Source organism: Chenopodium album, chromosome 25, assembly GCF_948465745.1.
Source record: "Chenopodium album chromosome 25, dcCheAlbu1.1, whole genome shotgun sequence".
Lineage (NCBI taxonomy): Eukaryota > Viridiplantae > Streptophyta > Magnoliopsida > Caryophyllales > Amaranthaceae > Chenopodium > Chenopodium album.
The window spans coordinates 11,648,676-11,657,026 of NC_137858.1; the positions used below are offsets into that span (position 1 = coordinate 11,648,676).

The 8,351-nt window shown below is 37.0% G+C and overlaps 1 pseudogene; it reads left to right on the plus strand.

Moving 5' to 3' along the window:
- The first annotated feature begins 1,610 nt into the window (after positions 1-1,610).
- Positions 1,611-6,187, plus strand: LOC145613092 (putative calcium-binding protein CML44; annotated as a pseudogene).
- Positions 6,188-8,351: the final 2,164 nt, after the last annotated feature.

Sequence of the window (8,351 nt, forward strand, 5' to 3'; positions counted from 1 at the left end):
AAGAACTTCAAACAATTTTGCAGAAAGAACATAAAACTGCTGCCAACAATTGCAGATTTTCAAATGTAAAACCGCTATCACCAATTGCGGTTTTTAACTGAACCAAAAAAAAAAAAATACAAAGCTAATATCCAATCCTACGTGGACACTATTCAAGGAATAAGTTTTTTAAACGACGCAAATTGGGAATTAATTTTGATTTAAACAATTTTTAAGGAAATCGTTCAAATAAATCAGTTAAGAGTAAATGCGCAGTCTTTTTAAGTTTGGATCATTTCCAAGCGGAAGTAATGCATCAAAAAAAAAAAAAAAAAACTTTAGTTTTTGTTTGGTCTAAGTCCACCAAATGTTATCCCCTTTTTTCACAAGATATGTGGTCATCTTATTTCACAAAGATGTATACTCCCCACTTTGTGCTCACAAAATTTTGATTCAAATAAATAAAATATATAAATAAATAAATGATTTGATTCCCTATCCATGTCCACAAAACTAAGTGGTACGTAAATAAAACGGGATGTCTTTAAAGTGAGCTTAATTTGCATGATTTTTAGTTATCTAAGTAGAAATTATTTGGGGTTATTAAATCTTTATCCGAACATATTTTAGTTGTAAATTAGGCTTGAATATCCTTTACCTTATTAATCATATATCCACAAGTCTGCAAAAATAAGTAATTTGTTTGTTTTGCATGGGGTTAGCTGAGCCTCTCGGCCACTAGTTTATTTTTCAATGACACATAATATTAAGAATGGTATAGCCCAATTAGTATCTACAAAGTAATACCAAGTAATACTTGTTCAATATGCAAAACAAACTGTTAAAAAACAATCACCGGCCCTTGCCCATGTACCTAGGCCGAGACGAGAGCACTTTAGTGTACGTAGATGGTGGGATTTAAACTTGTACTACTACATCATAAGGTGAATTCTCCAACGCCTCCACCAAGCATGGCTTTTTAGGGTACATATGTATGATAACATATAAGCTAATGATGAGGTTTCTTTTAAAATTCCTAATATAAATAATTATAACATGTGCAATAATATCATATGTTGAGTTATAATAATATTAGTTGACATTTGCAAGATTGGTGTTCCATTTAATAATCATTACCATAACTATAGGCACGAATCAACACGTTTAGCTTAGGGTACATACCATTGAACAAATGATGTTTATAGTTTATCTTGGTCAAGCCATGCACTAAATTCCAAGGTAGTTCCAAGTAGTTAAGGAGCAATTCCATGGAATTTAAAAATGAGGAAATTAAACCATGACTTTTCAATGGACACGTGTATTTCTATTAATGGTTCATGCAGGAGCTAAAAGGCTAACTTTGTACGGTCGTACGTACGGCTTATAAACATTTTAAGGAATCGATTAGGTTGACCAATTGCTATTTCAAAAATAAAATATTGTAAATATCAAAGTCAATGCATGCAATTATCATGTAATCCAAAAAATTTATCATGTAATCCAAAAAGGTTGACCTACTAATCTACTATTCAAGTTGGTTTTCGGCGTTATATACAAGTCATAACATAACTTGAAAAAAATTACCATACAAATATTATAATCTTCTACCAATCTTCCTAGCTATCTCATAAATGTTGTGTGTCACCATGGCTTCTCTAAGAACATCCGACGTCCAACAAATGTTCAACTCCCTCGACCAAAACAAAGACGGCTTGTTAAGCCTAGACGAGCTTGTTTCGCTGCTATACAAGACCGTTGTACACGTTAGTGAAGACGATCTTGCTTTATTGGTGGGTAAGGAAGGTTTGGACTTTGAAGAGTTTTCTAATTTTTATGACATGATGATATTGTTGGGCAACAATGTTGCAAATGAGAAGAATGAAGAAGTCATTATCAAAGAAGTTGATAATGACTTGCATAAGGCATTTAAGGTGTTTGATTTGAATGGTGATGGACTTATTTCTCCTCAACAGCTTCAAAGTATGCTTTGGAAATTGGGAATATGAGATAATTTTGGTGGGTTAGATTGTGATAGAATTATAAGTAAATATGATGTTTTTTTTTTGACAAGAGCAAATTACAACAACAATTACACGATGTCCGAACCACTAGTGCGGCATTTCTTGGCAATATCATCTGCCCTTTGCACTTGGTCCCTTTGGACTTTTAAGATGGTGCACCTCTGAAACGAGGCACCCACTTCCTTAATTTCTTTAACTATCCAAGTAATTAAGACATCCTTACCTGAATCGCCTTGAAGATTGTTAATAAGTACTATAGAGTCCGAGAGTATGAGGATCCCTTGCTTACCTTTCGCCCTGGCCGACTTCATAGCTTCCAAGCAGGCCCAAGCCTCACACTGCAGAGCCGAGGTTTCCACTCCATGCTTGCCCCCCTCACTATTCTCATTCCCAGGGTTGCTCCCTATGACTGTCCAACCAATCCCTGCCCTTGTTGTAGTCTTATCCCACGAGCCATCCACACTTACAATAAACTTGTCGTACCCATTCCTCTCTTTACCCAATTGCACAGCATTGAACCTCGGGGGGATGTAGGGGTCATCCCCAGGGCTGTCAATAACATTATTACTATTCCCATTGTTTTGGCAGAAAATATCGTGGTCTTGCATTGCCAAGTTGTAAAATTCCAACACAAGGCTTGTTCCCCCATCAGTACCCTTGAAGCATCGAGCATTCCTAGTCTTCCATAAACCCCATAAAGTAGCAATAAACTTGATGCTACGGGTGCCATACATACCATCCTCGCTATAAAACAACAGGATATAGTGCTGGATCCATAATCTCAAAGAATTGAACCCAGAAGTGTCAGAGCAAATTGCCAATGAGCCATTCTCCCAGACATCTTTTGCTAGATCAGATCACATAGCCTAAAGAGATGTTGGCTATCTTCCTCATCCATTCCTCAAAACTCACAAGTTACCTCAACTTGTATTCCTTTTTTAGCTAAATTGCCTTTGACCGCGATTCCATCATGAAAGAGCTTCCACAAAAATATTTTCCATTTGGGTTCACTATAGAAAATAGCTGAATTCCGACGGACTGCTTCCGACGGACCCAATATTCCGTCGGAAAAAGGGAAATTTACGACGGATTTTTTTTTCGACGGAAATTTCCGACGAATTCATTAATTCCGTCGAAAATCCGTCGGAATTTTTGTATTTTCCGATGGAATTTCCCGTCGAAAATTACCTTTTCCGACGGAACATAATTTCTTTTTTTTAAAAAAAAAAAACCATTTCCGCTACAAAACCCTAAACGAACTTGAGAAGCCAACCCGCCTCTTTTCTCTTCTCCTCTCCACTCCTCTCGTTCTCCTCTCTCTTCTCCCTCTATGTTCTTCTCTCTCTCTCTCCTCTGCTTCTCTCTCCTCTTGTTCTCCTCTCTCTTCTCCCTCTTATCTTTTTCTCTCGATCTCCTCTCCTCCTCGATCTCCCTGTCTTTCCTCTTCTCTCTGTTCTCTCTCCTCTCGTTCTCCTGTACTTTCCCCTCTTTCGACCACCACACCACGACATCAACAACAACACCACCGTCATCAACAACACACCAACGACATCAACAACAATTAATCACCGACATCAACAACAACAACAACAACAACAAAGGTTAACTACTTGAAAGGTTTTTTAGGCCAAATTCGGCCATGAAAAGCCTAGATCTAGACTTTTCATGGCCGAATTTGGCCTTGTTAAACCGTTTTCGTGGTGAAATTCGAAGCATATTTCAATTTAAGGTATGTTTTATGTTTTAATTTTTCGATTTTTTGTTTTCGATTATTATTTTTTTTAAAATATGGATTTCGGTGGTGGTGGTGGTTTGCGGTGGCTGTGAGATCTGGGTTTAGGTGGGGTCGGGTTCGGTCGGGTCTGGGTGTTTAGGTGGGTGGATCTGGGTATGGGTGAGGGTGGGGTTTTGATTAGTGTTCGGTAAGGGTGAGGGTAAGGTGGTGGTGGTGTTGTGGATAGGTTAGGGTGGTTGTGGTGGTGGTCCTGTGGATCTGGGTATGGGTGGGGGCGGTGCTGTGGATAGGTTAGGGTTAGGAAGTGGGTGTGGTTGGGGTTGAAAGGGATGTTTTGGGTGGTTGGAGGTGGTGATACGCCATGCCGATGGTGGCGCGGTGTATTTTTTTTAATTTCTTGAAATTGTTTTCCGACGGAATTCTAAATTCCGTCGGAAATTTCTGACGGATTTTGCCGGTGCCAGAAACTGTCTCACGACGAAAAATTCCGTCGGAATAGTGTTTTCGACGGAAATTTCGTCAAAAAAGGTCATTTTTCCTACGAGCGCTTTTCCGACAACCATTTCCGACGGATTTCAAGGTGTTTTCGACGGAATTTTTCCGTCGGAAATGGGCCTATTTCTAGTAGTGGTTGAATATTCATCCTCCAAATGAGCTTTATAAATCTATTCTCCTCATGTGAATATGCAATAGGCCCTTCTTCATTTTTTTTTTGTCAGGAAGTAATAACCTGTCTTAACAGTGAACCTACCTGACGGGTGATATTTCCAGTAGAGGAAATCATCCTCCTTAGACCAGGGAAGTTCCATTGCCAGAATTGATCTTGCACTATCCCAATCAAAGCATTCCCTAATTTTACCCACCTTCCAAGCAGCTAACTCCTTATCAATAAAATCACTAACCTTCCAGCTCAAAGAAGCACCTAGCGTTTGACTCGAATTTGCCACTAGTATCTGTCCATTTACCCAAGGCATCCTGATTGCCTTGATACTATCTCCATTTCCCACCTTCCAAGCAAAACCTTTCTTGAAAGAATTGGTCACTCTTTGCAGACTTGACCTTCCCATCGAAGGACATCCTATTCTCTCATAGGGCTTAGTTAAGTTACATATTCCACAAGGTTGAAATCCTCTATGTACCCTTGAAAGCAGGAGCTGTGGATTCAAGTGCATTCTTGTTGCTTGTTTGAAGAGGAGGGTATCATTAAGATTTGACATACCTCTAATACCTAGTCCTCCCATACTTTTGGGAAGCTGAATAGTCGATCTACTTACCCAATGCATACCTTTGTTTCCATTGTTAGACCACCAGAAACGAATGATGAGATAATCAATTTTGTTTGCAACAACTTGCGGGAGCTTCAGGCATTTCATAACATGCGCCGAAATACTGACCAGCATTGTATTAATCAAAATAAGTTTGGCTGATTGAGAGATGCATAAGGAGGCGGCCCAGGAGATAACCTTGTCAGAAACTTTGTCAACAAGAAATTGAAAAGAGGAGCTTTTCTTTCCTTAAATATCGATTGGAGCCCCTAGATGAATCCCCATATTGTCAGTCTCGGACATGCACAATATCCTTTTAAGGGAAGCCCGAGTGTTGATATCAATGCCTGGAGAAAACTTGACAAAGGATTTTTAAAGGTTTAATTGTTGACCTGAAGCACTACCAAACCTGTGCAGAATGTCTCTGATGCAACCACAAGATTCCTCCGTTGCTTTAAAGAAAAGCATGGCATCATCCGCAAAGAAAAGATGTGAAATCGAAGGGGACCTTCTTGACACTTTCAACCCCTTCAGCTGATTAATATCCTCTGCTAAAGTTAGCATTCTTGATAGGATATCCATACAAAATATAAACAAATAAGGAGACAGGGGATCCCCTTGCCTAAGACCACAATTAGGAGAAAAATGCTCTGTGGTCTTCCTGTTGATGACAACCTTGAAACTCACTGTCGAGATGCACTGTGAAATCATTCTAATCCAGTGATTAGAAAACCCATAAGCCTTTAATACCTTAAGAAGAAAGGTCCAGTCTACCCTGTCATATGCTTTTGACATATCAATCTTTACTGTAGTATAATTTGAACCCTTCCTTGAATTTATCAGATGCATGAGTTCATGGCTTAGAAGGACATTATCCTCCATGTATCTCCCTTGGAATAAAAGCATGTTGATTCTCAGATGTAAGCTTCGGGAGGATTACCTTAATCCTGTTGACAAGGCATTTAGAAATGCACTTATATACTGTGTTGCATAAACTAATTGGCCTGAAGTGGTTAGCTTATTCTGGAATTTTGACCTAAATGCACTTATATACTGTGTTGCATAAACTAATTGGCCTGAAGTGGTTAGCTTATTCTGGAATTTTGACCTTTGCAAGTAAATATGATGTTAATAGTGATGGTTTTGTTGATTTTAGTGAGTTTAAATCAATGATGCTTGCACATTGAACTTATTGTGTAATAATATGGGCTAAAAATGTATCCATTTCATATCATTGTTTGGTATGAATTTGTGAATTATTATTGAAGCTTATTGGACTTTATTGTCTTATTATAAAATACACTCTAGTCTACTTTCAATTAGATGTTGTTTCAATTGCTTAAATTAGTTTTTTATTTTTTTTTACTAAGGGTCTAACGCGCGCGATATGGATAGTCCTTTGAGAAGAGTAATTGCAGTTGTATGTCCTTGTATGCAATGCCTATCAAATCACCAATGCTTTCTGACTATATGTATATATGGTATTTTGGTTTTAATTATTTGTAAAAATGACTTTTGTTCATAATTAATTAAGGTTCGTTTAGACATAACTCAAAGTATATAACAATTTCGAAAAAAAACTCTACTTTTAAAAGCTAGGAAAATATCTAAATTAGCTACTACAAAACTACAAGTATTCTGTAACATCTAAATAATTCAATTATGTAAATATTATTTATTAGTACAAATAACATTCGTATTAATATTGGAAGAGAAAAAAAACTATTACCATTTCACGGTAGGAAATATACTCTAACTAAGCTACTACATATAAAACTACAAGTATTCATAACATCTAATTAAATAATTCAATAATGTTAATTTTACGATTCTTTCAAAAAAAAATGTTAATATAACGAAGTATTTATTGGTACAAATCAATAATATTGGAAGAAAAAAAAACTATTACCATCCACATATACTAATATACCTTTTTATATTTTTTTTAATGTTAATCTTACGAAGTATATATTAGGGACAATTTTGCAATGGCTACAACGATGTTCACTTCAATTCCTCCCATTGATCTATGGTTTTCAGTATGATGATCTTGTTGATAGTTTAATATCCCATCTTATTGCTGATTTTGGTATTAGGAAGATGATTTTATTTTTATATGGGTGAAGAACTGAATTGTTGATGAATAATTATATATTTGATAGGAAGGATAAATCGGTCGTTGGACGATCACCCTAAAACCAAACAATATTTCTACCTAAACCAACCTAAGACAAGTCTAGGGTAAGTAGAGGATCGTATCCACAGGGAATGGGTAAGTACACCGAGAGTATGAAACAGTTGCAATCTAGTTCGGTCACAAATTGGGGGTTTTGATTAGATAACTACTATGGAGACAAACACTAGGGGGAAATAGGGATCGACTCCAACCAAACCAACGGATCAAATCAATAGGCAAGCATGAACACAAATTGGGTGATAGAGAGGGCACTCAACATTACCTTCTTTTGAAGCCATAACACTAAGCAATCCTAAACCAAACTCAACTAACAAGATAGGCCAACCAAGTCTTAACAATGGGAAGTAGACTACTAACTCGGGTTTGTCTTTCAATCGGTCCAAGAAAGCATTAAGGCACAAACAATTGGGATTTCTCACCTAATTGTTGCAACTAAGACTACTACATCATTCAAACAAGGAACCATAATCAAGAGGAATTTAGCATAATCATATAAGAATAGGCTCACAACTAGACTCCATCTCTCAATGCAAACATAGAAGTGAATACATGAGCAATAAGTGGCCATCCGATTAAACATGCAATTAACCAATTCTTTAACAATCAATCATCAACCCAAAATGAACATGCAAGCACAATTAACAATCAACCCATGGCTTGGTTGGGTCTTCACCCAACCCCTAGCTAATTAACTACTCACTAATCATGGTGGAAAACAATCTAACAATTAAATCTAGGGTTAACATAATTCAATTAAACTAGGAGAGAGATTAAACAAGGATGGTTGGACATGCAAGAACAATTAACAAAGATTAAGCAAGAACTAAGATTAATAAAAGATAAAATCAGAAAATTAAATAGCAAAGGAGAGAGAAAGAGATTACTAATTGATGCTTCAAGATTGAGAATAATTGTTGTTGAAATTGATAGAACAAACTTCAAATAGTTCTTACAATGATTGAGTTTTGAGGAAAACTAATCTAATTAAAGAGGGTTTAGAGAAACTAAGGGCCTAAGAAGTCTAAAGGGAGTTAAGAAGGAAGAAGCTCCTACAAATGAGCCCCTTAAAGCTATTTATAATCCCCAATTTCATAGTAAACTCCGCAATAGAAAGTTCACGGAACCCGTCGGGAGAGGCCTCTCCAAGGTCTGGA